The sequence below is a fragment of the Aotus nancymaae genome, unplaced genomic scaffold (assembly GCF_030222135.1).
Source record: "Aotus nancymaae isolate 86718 unplaced genomic scaffold, 86718_ANA_hifiasm-v0.15.2.pri h1tg000016l, whole genome shotgun sequence".
NCBI classification, from domain to species: domain Eukaryota; kingdom Metazoa; phylum Chordata; class Mammalia; order Primates; family Aotidae; genus Aotus; species Aotus nancymaae.
Genome location: NW_026988428.1, coordinates 46086276 through 46100722, shown reverse-complemented (window position 1 = coordinate 46100722; position 14447 = coordinate 46086276). Strand labels below are relative to the sequence as shown.

Sequence of the window (14447 nt, the reverse complement as noted above, 5' to 3'; positions counted from 1 at the left end):
TGTAATACCACTCAGGACCCTTAAAAAAAATAGCTATACCTTCTAACTGACCAATACTAAAAATAAAAGCCCAATCTAAATAAAATAAGGGATTCATTCTTATTTTGTTATGATTTAAAAAATAAAACCTGAAGTAATCAATCCATGGTTAAAGTCATCTTGGAATATTCTCAAACATTTTTTTTTTCTGGATTTTAAGGTTAGATGGAAAAGAATTTTCAGATTTGCCATGTCAATTGTTTTCTAATTCATCATGACAATAGTATAAACATTCTGAAAAGGTACTGTATGATTCCAAAGCAATCTACTAATATTGGGATATTGGCTTTAGTTCTGTAATGCTACACAGAGTGGATAACATAGGAAAGTTTGAGGTAAACTTTTTCAATTAAAAACTACAAATATGGGCCTGTTTCTTAATCAAGCAGATTTTAAAAATGATATATATTTTAAGTCACTTAATGTTAGTTTTGTTACAGTTTTTCTAAGAAAGGCAAATCTCATTAAATTTGAGAGATCAATTCTGAAGATCACATATTTTGTAAGTGCATGTACAACTACAGCTGTTTGATTTTATATCTCCATTTTTTCTTCAATTTTTAAAAAAGAACTTAGGCAAGTAAAATAGAAATGGATATAATTTTCCTCTTATTTATTTTTTAAAACTTTTAACTGTTTTTTTCCCTCTTGTCAGTGAAGAGAACTAGCATACTTAAAATATAAAAATGTTAAATAAAAGTAGTTTTAAAGGCAAGGTTTTTGAACTGAACAAGGATGTTGTCCTAACACTTGAATATATATTATTAATCTGGTCCCTATTCTTAAGACATGAATAAAATTAAACTTCATTTAAAGTCCAGACTGTTGTCCCTTCCTTCAAATTCTATCGTATTTCTTCTTCACACACTATTTGAATTAAATAAAGAATTCTTATCAAAGTTCTAGGAAGTAAAAGTACTAATACTGATGGGAAACATTTTGTTGGCTAGCAAAGAAATGCCAATCCTTTTTTCCCCTCATCTATATAGGACCAAGGAAGGAGAATTGTAAGTTTGTCAAAAAAACTACCTATTACTTGCAGTGAGTAAATTCTGTAACTAGAGATGTCAATGTTAAAAAAGCCATGATTATGTGAAGACCATTAATTTTCATATTGTAAGTCAAAAAAATATGAATGGAGGATTCACTTACGACACAGATAAAAGTGAAAGTCTGTGATAATTATGTCACCAGCAAAAAGCCTATAAAATTAGGATAAGGTGTTTTTAAATAAGGTTTTGAAACTATTAATACTAGACTATGTCAGCAGTTTTGTCTGATTTTATTATTTTATATTTAGTAACAGGCTATTCATGAATTTTTAAAATTTATATATTCACTTTATGGGAAGTATGCTAAAACCAAAACCAACATTAAGAAATGTTGGTGCAAGTTATATTTATTTTAAAGAATGGAAGCTTATGAATTTAATTTTAATGTTGTTATATTATTTCCTACCCCATTAATAATTCAAAACTGGCATACAATGAAATTTAAAAGAATTAACTTTAAAAAGTTAATTTAAAAATTTAAAATTCTTTTAAATTATTTTTCATAAATTCTTGCCTAAAGGCAAACAAGACAAAGAATTTATGAAAAATGAATAGTTCTTTATAATTTTGCCTGTGTTCAGTCCCTTGCACATAATATTCAGTAAAGAAACAATTTTGAATAAATGAGTATTAAGAATTGTGTGATTTTACTGATCTTAGTTCTTCTGCAAAGGCATACAGGAAGGGACAGCAGAATTTTTTTTTTAATTTATTGATTTGTTACATTCTTTAGGAGAAATAAGCCATTTTTGTAATAAAAAAACTTTAAATAATTGTTCAACAAATATTTATTAAGAGATCATTACTTCAAGAGTCTCTGTAAGTATACAAATAATGTTCTAAAATATTTTTTTTCACATAATTCACTGTGAAATATTTCAATGAACTATTTCCATGGTGGTGCTTATATGATCTATCAAGCTGTGATTAACATGCCAACTCAATTCAAGTATTATCAAATTGACTGCATTTGCAGGACCATATACAGTCCAAGAGTTATTATACATATATAGGTACCTCTCTGATTCTTTACTTGCAAGAAATATATATGATGTGCTATAATTCTTATTAAAATTACTGTGCTCTTTGGGAGTTTAGATAGCTCAGGTCAAATTCCAAATATTTCTAGTAAATAATTTTTCTAATGCAGTGTTTCTCAAACCATGTGTATAGAAGGACTAATTTAAAAAAATTCTCAAATCATCACAGATCGGTACTTGTGTAAGATACAATAAAAATGAACCGCTAGAAAAATTAAAAACACCAAGCAAAAAAGAAGTCTTGCTTATTATTAAACTTGATATAAAATTACCCTATCAAATTGCTATAGAGAGTTTGGATCACTTACAATTTCTGTGCTTACTTTATTGTTGACCAGAACTATCTTGTCCATACACATTGTAGGAAACACTGTTCTAATATGCTTATGATTGTCTGGCACTATACTAACATTGGGGATATAAAAGATAACCAAAGATAATCTCCACTTTCACAATTCTCACCATATAATATGTATTTGTCCAGAAGAAATGGTAGAAGAAAGAGGGAAAGTGTGAAAAAGGCAAGTAGGGAAGCATTGACAATATATACAAAGTTTTGAAACATAATAAATTCTAAGAATTGAAAGTAGTTTTGGCTAAAGAGGTAGACAGAATCCAGTTTGAATTTTATCCTTTAGGTGACGGGGCATAGGTTTGAAACACATCATAATCATGTTTGCTTTTTAAAACAATAAATTTGGAAGCAGTGTATTCAATGGATTTGAAGAGGACAATAAAGGAACAAAGAGATGACACAGACTTACTTTGATAGTTCACAAAAAAGATGCTGAAGCACTGAAATTATGTACTAGCAGGAGAGGAAAGGGTGAAAATATGTCATATAGAATAAGTAAAATGAACAGGACTTGGGATAAGTCTTAGGTTTTTTTTACTTGGGTTACTGGATTGTACCTATAAGAAAGTGTAGAAAACAAGATAATCAAGATTAGTGTAAGCAGGCATCTTGAGTTTAAGTTACATGTAGTTTATCTTGACAGGAATGTCTATTTAACAGTTACACACTGGAGGGAAAGAGAGAATTACAGATGAGACAAATTTTGGATGTTAGTGTGTAAATGGATGTCAAATTCTCAAAGGTAAAGGGGCTACAAGGAACTTAGGAAACAAGAGGTCAAAGGTGACCTTATCAAAAGGAATTTCTATAGGGTGGTATAATAACACTAATGATAACAGTATTTAATATTTTTATATGTTTACATGTGCCAAGCACTTCTTAAGCACTTTATCTTCATTTTACAGATGAAGAAACTATGAAGTTTCTTATCCAAGGTCAGAATTAGGATTTGAATCCAGGCAGTCCAGTTCCAAAATCCCTGCTCTAACCTACCATGCTAGCAGCTGACAGACTGGTGAGATAAGGACTACTGAATGGGAGATGGAAAAGAAGGGGGAAAGCAAAGATCATCCTTTTCAAGGTCATCGTCTCCCTCATCATCTACTTCCCATCTGAAAAAAAGACTTGACTATGTATATATGCTGAAGGGAAGAAAGAAGGTGAAGAGGTAAGGTTAAAAGTATAAAACAGAGAGGAAACAAGGGAACAAGTCTCAGGGAAGGTGAAAGAGATTCCAGGAAGACGGCGGTATCATCATGATGGCAGATATATTTTTGGTATAGTATTACACGATGAGACTACGGTAAGTGTAAAAGGAAGCTCACAGTATGTTTTATTCTACTGTTAATATTAAGGATTTCCTTATAAAAAATCAGTAACCTTTTTGTCACAAATTTGTTTCATTTTTAAAAACACTTATTGGAAGCCTTCTCCTGGCAAAGTATAGAACATAGCACTTAGAAAAGCCCTGGAAATTATTCATAATGCCTCAATTATGGATCAAATATAGTATGTAACAGAAGCAGTATTATGTGTTATACACCAAATCTGGTATGTAATTGAGGCATTAAGAATAAGCATTATACATTGCTCAAAATATTTTTGGTACTCCTTAGAGCTGGCAACGTGTGTGAAAAAGCATCAATATCTGGCATATTAAAAAAAATAAAAAATCAGGTAGCAGGAAAAAAAAATGGTTGGCATATAAAGGATTCCAATATGTTTTTATTGAGTGTATGAACAATGTGTTTTTGCTGTAGCAAAAGAGATTTCCGATATAGGAATTTCTGAGGTAAAAAAAAATGTAGAAACAAGCATAAGCTATAATGTTTTAATTTGTACTTCTGGTAATTCTCTGCTATTTTATGACCAAATGAACATGTAAGTCATAATGTACAGTAATGCACTCTAACAAATGAAATAAAAATGTGACTCAAATTTCACCTTCTTAGTAAAGCCTCTTATGTCCCAATGACCCTTCTTTCTTTGCTTCCATGACATTTTGCTGATAACGTTTCCTATTATATAACACGTTATATCTTACTTATTTAAATGTCTACCGCATTCACTGAACCATGAACTTCTAGAGGACAAGTACTGTCTTTTAAAATTGTGTATACCAATGTCTAGAACAATGCTTGGTACATAGTAGAGACTCAATGGATGCTTGCTGAATCAGCTAAATAAATTAGCTATTAAAAACAAGAAAACAAGTTTAGTTGCTTTTTATTAATAACACCTTTGCCTCTTTCTCTTTCCAACTCTAAATAAATCTAGGCATCTGTTTTATGTACCATGTAACTAAACATTGTTGGGAAAAATTTCAAGTGAATATATTTACACCATTCTAAATTGATGACCCCCAATATCAAATGAGACCTCAATACTGCTGAGCACTCTTCTTACCCTTTCACTCTTAGCTAATGATCTAGTCTTGTATTTTGGAGATAATGGAAGCCATCATAAACTCTAGACATTGCTTGCATCCATAATCCCTTCCTTTCCTCCTATTGCAAAAGAACTCCCATTCCTCCATTCAAATGTATTGTAGGGCTTAGTTCTGGGACATCTTTTTCATAGATGCCCGCATTTAGACACAACCATTTCCACGATTTTAAATACCATCTACAACAGGCAGATTTTTATTGCCAGCCTAAGCCTCTGATCTATATTCCACACTAGAATATCCAACTATCTATGATCTATCTGCTTGGATGTTTCACAGATATCATAAACCAAACATGCCTAAAATTAACTCATAATCTCCTCCCCACCCCAAATTTACTTCTCCTATGTTCTTCCTACCACTACGGAATTTTATTAAATGGTTACATCTATCATTATGATATATAAGCCAAAACCTAGAGAGACACTTGTTATTCCCTTCACCTTTGATTAATTTGAGTGCCTTCTATATGCCAGACACTATTCCAGGCAATGGAGCTACAACAGTGACTAAAACAAAATCCCCACACTCATGGGAGAGAGGGAGCACAGGGTGAGGGTTGGGGGGCGGAGAGAGGGTGTCTGTGTTGGGAGTAGGGGAAGATACACAGACGAGCAAAAGACCCTAATAGAAATAAAGCATGCCAGATGGTTATGAGTACTGTATGGAATGTGGGACAGTCATTATTTTTTACAGGATGACTGGGGAAGGATCTGACTGATATATGATAGAGACCTGATGGAAGTGAGAAAGCAAGGATATAAATATTTAGAGGAAGAACATTACGAGTACAGGAAATTGCAAGTTCAAAGACTCTAAGGCAGGAACACTGACATGTGGAGAGGTCCAGTGAAGATGGAACAAAGTAAGCATGGAGGTAAGTGATATGAAGTAAGCTGGCATGGGGCCAGATCCTACAGGGCCTTATACTCTGTTTTAAGGACTTTGGCTTTCATTGTGTGAAATGAGAAGGCATTTTGTGTTACCAGCTAAGCAACAGAAAATGATTTAGGTTTGAAATGGATTGCTGGCTGTTCTTTTAAGGACAGATTATGGAAGGTAAGGATAGAAGCAAAGAAACCTGCTAGCCGATAAATGCAAAAAACCAGGTAAGAAGATGGTAGCCTGAAACCTTTAGTGCCTTTGTAGCACATTAAAATCTAAATTCTCCCTATAGGATCTGGCTTTTGCCTACTCCATCAAACTCATTTTGTCTCACTCCCCTTCATACATTATTCCACGAACTACTCTTCTGGTTCCTCAAACTTGCCCTTCTTAGTGGCTTTGCACATGGTTTTTGGTCCATCTAACTTCACCTGCCAAACTCAAACCTATTCTTTGGTCAAAGCTCATGTTACTTTTGGTAAATGAGACACCCAGCCATAATTAGGTGCTCTCCAGGCTCCTGTTAGCATTCTACTTTCTCTTTTCATGATACTTATCATAATGCATGATCAATTTAATATTTCTCTCCTTCATTAGACTGTAAACTTCTTAGAAAGAAACTGTTTTGTTCATCATGGTATAATTAATGCCTATGAGAGTGCAAGTCACCTAACAGACCTTCTTAATAAATATATGCTGAGTGAATGACTTCATAAGTCATTCATTACTTGAAAAAAATTACCCAGCTTGATCATCTACAATATTCTGAAAACAATGCTCTGAATAACTTCTGGCTTTTGAAAATCAACTTTGTCACTGAAGGAGAAAAATATCCACTAGTGATACTCAAAAGGAGTACATGAATAGTTTTTAACACTTTGATCATCAAATGAGTAAGTGTGTATATAACCTCCTAAGGAAACTGTTTTAAATGGCATGACATTAATGCTACTTAATGAGAGCTTCATGTGTTATGGGGGCCAATCTTTTGAACTAAACATAAAAATATTTTTAATAATTGTACAATATGTGAATACATTTAGTGTCACCATACACTTAAAATGGTTAAAATGGCAAATTCTGTTATATTTTACCACACACACAAAAAACACAAGCATTTCTTATAGGTTGATTGGCATAATTTTGAAAAAATACGTTATCTCAAAATGTATTAAATAACAACCCAGTTTTAATGCCTAATAACTTGGCTTAATGAATAGCAAATCAAACTTTCCTTGCCTCAATTTCCTCGTTAGTGAAATAGAGATACTTATGCCCTAACTCACAGACTTCTGTGAAGAGAAAATTAAGCAAAAAACAATATAAAAAATAACCTGCATTATGCAAAGAAGGGTACTGCTATTAACAGAGGCTGCAGTTTCAATACAGGGCTGTTAATGTTTTAATATGGGTTTATATGAGAACTAGTAATTGATTTACATATTACTATTAATTGAACAATGGTTTAAGTAACCAACTCACTGACCCTCTCTCTGCCCAGAATAGTATAGTTAATAAATCACTGTAAAGGAGTAAATGATAATCTTTTAGAAAACATTTTGACATCAAAAAAATGAGCTGCTTGATTTTAAGAGAAGTAAACGTGAAATTAGTTTTTTTCTTTCCTTTTATTTTCTTGGGAATAGAGAGCAAATCTATAGCTCCCATTATGGATTACAGATTGACATTTCTTATGTTTTGCTTTTAATTACAAAAAAATCCTTGAAATAATTATAAAAATTGATACAAGATACTTGTCTTATTATATTTATAACTTTTGTTATAAGATACAGTAATTACAATACTATCTAGTAAGTATATTAGTAAATTGGTATTGGCCTTTCTTAGCCAGGATAGTGTAAAACCTTTCTGTATTTTAGAATTAGATGTAATAATTTATAATTCTTTAAAAGAACCTCTCTGTTTCTCTAAGATCTGTACTATGTCAGCTTCCTATTACAGAATTAGGGACAGATGAAACACGTACAAATCTGCATTAATTCAGAAACAGAGGCACTAATCCTAGGGAATTTTGCTTATTAACTGAGAAATTAACAGCGACAAATCAAATCTCATGTCCCCATCCGAGATTAAGAAAGGTATGTTTTCCTAAGAAATAATTATTAGCCAAATGACACAAGTGCAGGGCATTCTTTTAGAGATACCATTTCTACCCTAGTTGTGAATACTAATTTTTTTACAGAACTATACCATATATACTCTTTCCTAAAATAATCTGTATAAGAATGTAGGTTCTTCTTTCTCACCTCTGTTCTCTCTTTCAAAAAGGAAGGGGTATTCTAGTCCAAAGGGCAAAGTAAAAACATTGGTATTCATATTGAGAAAAATGAATGGTTCTAATGCAAGTAAGGTTGTTTCCAGTTGTTTTTCTTTTTGGTTTTTATCAAAATGGATAGATGACCTGAATGAGTTGTCATCTGATAGAGGATTAAACATATTTTTTGATGACAATTTGCTATGTAATTTCTGGCACGTAACATGAAAGGAACTCACATAACTGAGTTTAATATCCTGGATTAGAATGAAAACCTTACCTAGGAAGTAGTAGTTTTAAATTTTTCATTAGCCAATTAGCCACATTCTCAGTTTATCAGAACAAATGCAAGATCCTAAACTATTTTTTAAAAAGTGTTTTGTGTTGCAGAAGTGAGGTTTTTCCTTTTACGATGAAAAGTATGGTAATTTAAAGAAAATTAGAAGGTTTCGTGTTAAACTGGACTTCTGAGAAACTGAGTTCCAATAAATGCAAAAACAGACTCAAGGTGAGAGTAAGCTAGTTGAAGTAACATAACAGAAAAAACAGCTTCAGAAATAACTTTTTCACTGTTTGACAATGTAATGAAGATTTATCTAGTTTCTTCAAAGTGTTATTTCTGTGTAGTATTATTCTCTTAAATTAAATCTTTAAAAAGTTTAAATTTTCTATTTAACATAATTCAAAATTTTTGAAATATGTTTTTCCTAATCAACAGATCACAGAAAAAAAAGCTGACCTTAAAAATGCTTGAAATCCCAACTCATTTTATAAATTATGACAGGAAAGGTAGTGTAACTCCATAAACTGTGATCTTGACCTGTATTATTACTTTTTTATGTGTTTCTATTTTTTTTTTAAGCCAGATTTTGGCTTTCAAACTGTTCCTCAGAGTCCTAGAATTCCATGAGAAAGTTTTTGAGGCCACTGCGGAAAGTAAAGGAAAGCAGATGGAGTTCTGAGAACTTAACCCAACCAAAGCAATTTTACAATATCTATTTAAATATTGGGGATACAATTAAACTTTCCACAGTAACTTAAAAAAAAAGGTTTTGATGCTAAAATACAAAATGTTTGAAAATCACAATACCTTGACTATAATCTTCATAAGGTCAGGATATAAAGTTGTCCTTGGTATCTGCAGGGGATTGGTTGCAGGAGCCCCCTCCCCACTTTGGGGATACCAAAATCCACAGATGCTCAAGTTCTTGATATAAAACGGTGTTGTAGATAATCTACATACATCTTCCTATAAACTTTAAATCATCTCTAGATTTGTTATAATACCTAATAAAATGTAAATGCTATGTAAATAATTGTTAAGCTGCATTGTTTTAAAATTCACATTATTTTAAATTGTTAGTTTTATTTTAATATTAGTTTTTGAGGCAGAGTTTCACTCTCCTCGACCAGGAGGGAGTGTAATGGTGCGATCTCAACTCACTGCAACCTCTGCCTCCGAGGTTCAAGTGATTCTCCTATCTCAGCCTCCCAAGTAGCTGGGATTACAGGCACCCGCCATCACACCCAGGCTAATTTTTGTATTTTTAGTAGAGATGGGGTTTTGCCATATATGCCAGGCTGGTCTCAAACTCCTGACCTCAGGTGATCCACCCGCCTCAGCCTCCCAAAGTGCTGGGATTATAGGCATGAACCACCACACCCGGACTAAATTGTTATAATGTTATTTTTTACTGTTTCTTTTTTGGAATATTTTTGATTCACAGTTGGTTCAATCCTTGAATGTAGAATCCATGTATAGAAGAATCGATTGTATGTCCCAAAATATCTCACATATGTGTGACATTCAATGTTGGCTTAATAAATTAAAGCTATATGGCAGTACCATATTGACCAGAAAAAGTCAATATTCATACCATTATATCAGAAAATCTTGAGTACCAATATCATTAAATAATAACAGCAATAATGTTAAATCACACTCAGATCGGTGCTGCTTAGTTTTTAATTATGGGTGGTCAAAAGAATTCACTATCTCAAAGCTACTGATGGGCCAAGTATAACCCACTCTTACACTAAAAAAAAGTATACTTTTTACACTCTTTTTTTTTTTAACAGATGTCAATACTATACCACCTGATGTGCCGAAATGATCATTCAAATTTGGAGGATACTGAATTAAGAGGTTACATTAAAATTCAAATTATCAGTAGGAATAATATTTGATAATATCTTCTAAAATTCATGACTTGTCTTCGATTTCAAAGAAGTTACAGGGAAACTTGAAAAAAGCATAACTGAAGAAACAGTATCTGACAAAACCTATTTAAATAATCCATTCTATTAGTTATCTCTCACCCTTTTTATTTTTGGACCTATGAACTTACATGAGTTTTTGTGAAACAGAAGAGTAAATGCTACTGCTACAATTTGTACTCCCTCCTACAGTCAATTTTCAGCTCGAGAGCTGACAGCTCAATCAATTAAAAATTATGGAAGTTTTAAGAAAATAAAACTAAAGTCCTAGCTTTTCTAATTCTGGATGTGAACTAAAAGCTAAAAGCAGTACAAATAAAAATTCAGTTTTCCCTTCTCCAAATTGTCTGAAGAGTTTTATTTTAGACACAGTACAGTTTCTAACTAAATTAAGCTATAGAAATGAAATAATATCTACTGCTTAAAATACGCATTGCTTTCAACGCTATCCCCATCAAGCTACCAATGACCTTCTTCACAAAACTGGAAAAAACCACCTTAAACTTCATAAGGAAACAAAAGAGAGCCCGCGTAGCCAAGTCAATTCTAAGCAAAAAGAACAAAGCGGGAGGCCTCACACTACCAGACTTCAAACTATACGACAACGCTACAGTAATCAAAACAGCTTGGTACTGGTACCAAAACAGAAATATAGACCAATGGAACAGAACAGAGGCCTCGGAGGCAACACAACACATCTACAACCATCCAATCTTTGATAAACCTGACAAAAGCAAGCAATGGGGAAAGGATTCCCTGTTTAATAACTGGTGTTGGGAAAACTGGCTAGCCATGTGCAGAAAGCAGAAACTGGACCCTTTCCTGACACCTTACACTAAAATTAACTCCAGATGGATTAAAGACTTAAACATAAGACCTAACACCATAAAAACCCTAGAAGAAAATCTAGGCAAAACCGTTCAGAACATAGGCGTAGGCAAGGACTTCATGACCAAAACACCAAAAGCATTGGCAACAAAAGCCAAAATAGACAAATGGGACCTAATCAAACTCCACAGCTTCTGCACAGCAAAACAGTCATTAGAGTGAATCGGCAACCAACAGAATGGGAAAAAATGTTTGCAGTCTACCCATCTGACAAAGGGCTGATATCCAGAATTTACAAAGAACTAAAACAGATTTACAAGAAAAAAACAAACAAGCCCATTCAAAAGTGGGCGAAGGATACGAACAGACACTTTACAAAAGAAGACATACATGAGGCCAACAAACATATGAAAAAATGTTCATCATCACTGGTCATTAGAGAAATGCAAATCAAAACTACATTGAGATACCATCTCACGCCAGTTAGAATGGCGATCCTTAAAAAATCTGGAGACAACAGATGCTGGAGAGGATGTGGAGAAATAGGAACACTTTTACACTGTTGGTGGGAGTGTAAATTAGTTCAACCACTGTGGAAGACAGTGTGACGATTCCTCAAGGACCTAGAAATAGAAATTCCATTTGACCCAGCAATCCCATTACTGGGTATATATCCAAAGGATTATAAATTGTTCTACTATAAGAACACATGCACACGAATGTTCACTGCAGCACAGTTTACAATGGCAAAGACCTGGAACCAGCCCAAATGCCCATCGATGATAGACTGGACAGTGAAAATGTGGCACATATACACCATGGAATATTATGCAGCCATCAGAAACGATGAGTTAGTGTCCTTTGTAGGGATATGGATGAACCTGGAAACCATCATTCTCAGCAAACTGACACAAGAACATAAAATCAAACACCGCATGTTCTCACTCATAGGCAGGTGTTGAACAATGAGAACACATGGACACAGGGAGGGGAGAATCACACTGGGGTCTACTGGGGGGAAACAGGGGAGGGACAGTGGGGGGTGGGAAGTTGGGGAGAGAGAGCATGGGGAGAAATGCCAGATATAGGTGATGGAGAGTAATCACTGCCATGTGTGTACCTATGTAACAATCTTGCATATTCTTCCCATGTACCCCAAAACCTAAAACGCAATAAAAAAAAATATAATAAAATGAACAAAACTTAAAAAAAAATACTCATTGCTAAAATTTTCGTCAAAAAATTTTATGGCTATTACCATAAAATCATAAACCATCATGCTTATGGCTATGTCGCAGATGAAATGGAATACGTGATGGTAAAACATATTAAGAGGGTCTGCATTAGAGGTATCGATTTATTCCAATAAAAGTTTTGAATAGAAGGAAAAATGAATAAAATGGAGATTCTCACACCTTAAACATGACATGCAAGAAAGCTAAACGACGCCAAATCTAGCTCAACCTAGCTGGTTAGAAGACTCAATTTTAATACCTCTTTCTGAGAAACTGCAGTTAACCATTTTGATAACAGACATATCAAAGGCACAGAAAACTAGAATGTAGTATTGCTTTAGAAGGAATTTAGTCTGAATGCTGGCCTAAGCCTCCCACGAATGATTAGCATGAACACAAACTCTTGCTCTCTCTTGATAGATTCAAATTTAGAATCCCTATGCTGTGGAAATGTTTTATTAATATTTATGAAAAAACACCAAATTGGTTTTCTATACTAGGAAAAAAAACCTCCAGGTGATATCAAGGCTTTGCAATCAAAGTAATTTTGGCAATTCAAGGATAAAGAGGTATACAAAAATTAATATGACTTGGTGATCTGAGAACAGCATTTTCTGGTACTGGTATAATCACAATTTATATAACACATGTTCCAGAGATAGTCCAACAGATACTGTAATTTGTCTGTCACATTCCTATCTCTGAAAGCTTAGCACCCATGTACTTTACTTTGTTATTTAATAATTATTAGGATAATAATACATTTTGGCTTTCTCCCCCATCTAGAAAAATAAAGATAAAAATTTAAATTATCTCTATGTTTAACTAGTGCTAGAATTCCTGAAAAACTATTTTGAATAAAGTAATTCACACTACAGTATGAGCAGGATTACTCACTTGAAGGAGATTTAAAGGAAGAATTTATTAACCTATCTGTTTAAGGAGACGGGCCACTTCCCAAGTGGTTCAACTCTAAAGCAAAATACCAGAAATTGACTATGCCCACTCACTTTCTAAAAGGATGCTAACTCCTGGCCTATAGCGTATGACAGATTCTAATTTCCAAGAATGCTATAAAGACAATGGTTAATTTAGGAAACAGTTGTATGAATGATGATATACAAAAAGATTCACTTAGAATACTGAATGGTGAAGAGTCATCCTTTTCTCAGATAGTGAGAAAGATGTCTAATAATGTCCTTATCAATCTATACCCTGCATTTAATCTGTATCTTTGGAGGTTGCCTCCTGGGCATAGGAGATTAAACAAAAAAATATGAATACAGAAAAAAAAAGTTTAGACTTAAAACTAAAAATTCAGAATTCACAAAAGAGACTGACCAAAAAATAGTTAAAATTCAAACACCAAAAACGGCTTGCCATTATTCTGAACTTTTATAAACATATACATCTATAAAAGGGGAATAACCAGCCCTAATCTTATACACAGTAACAGTGATATTAAAAAATATATCTCTGCCATTACTTCAGAATCACTCAAAGACATAAATATTTAACAAGTTAAGTTGAAAGAGGATATAGACTAGAGAAGAAAGAAAAGAGAAGCTCCAAGGAAAGAAAAAGGGGGTTGCGGGGGTGGGGAAAAGGCAGTGATCTCTTATAGCCCCAAATCAAAAGACCTTTAAGGGAAAGTGATTTGTTAAAATATGTATACAAAAAGAGGTTCTTAAGATTTCCCTTTTTAAAATTTTAATTTCCCATTAAGACCAAAAAAAAAAAAAAAAAAAAAAGGCAACAGACTTCTACTGAATAAAGGAGAGATCTCACTAGCTTTTTTGCATTCTTTTTTTCCCTTTCTTGGACAGCAAGTTTTCTGTTTGGTATTATGTTTTTGCAAGAAGTGATATTTAATCTTGTACCTTATGTTAATCAATCACATATTACCTAATTGAGAAACATATATTCTCCTACCAGTAGTAGAATGAATGAGTCAAATATGTATGTTTAAATCTTCCATAAAAAATGAACTTTCCAAATGTAATACTCATGTTCTGGCATGAAAAACCCAACTCTATCTTCTTGTATTATAGATTTTCATGAAACAACAGTTTAAC

General features: G+C 33.2%; 1 protein-coding gene across 6 annotated transcripts in view; it reads right to left on the bottom strand.

The window, feature by feature from the left end:
- Positions 1-14447, bottom strand: part of USP15 (ubiquitin specific peptidase 15) — a 146910-nt gene that overhangs the window by 33349 nt on the left and 99114 nt on the right. The gene's annotated exons all lie outside the window — the stretch shown is intronic.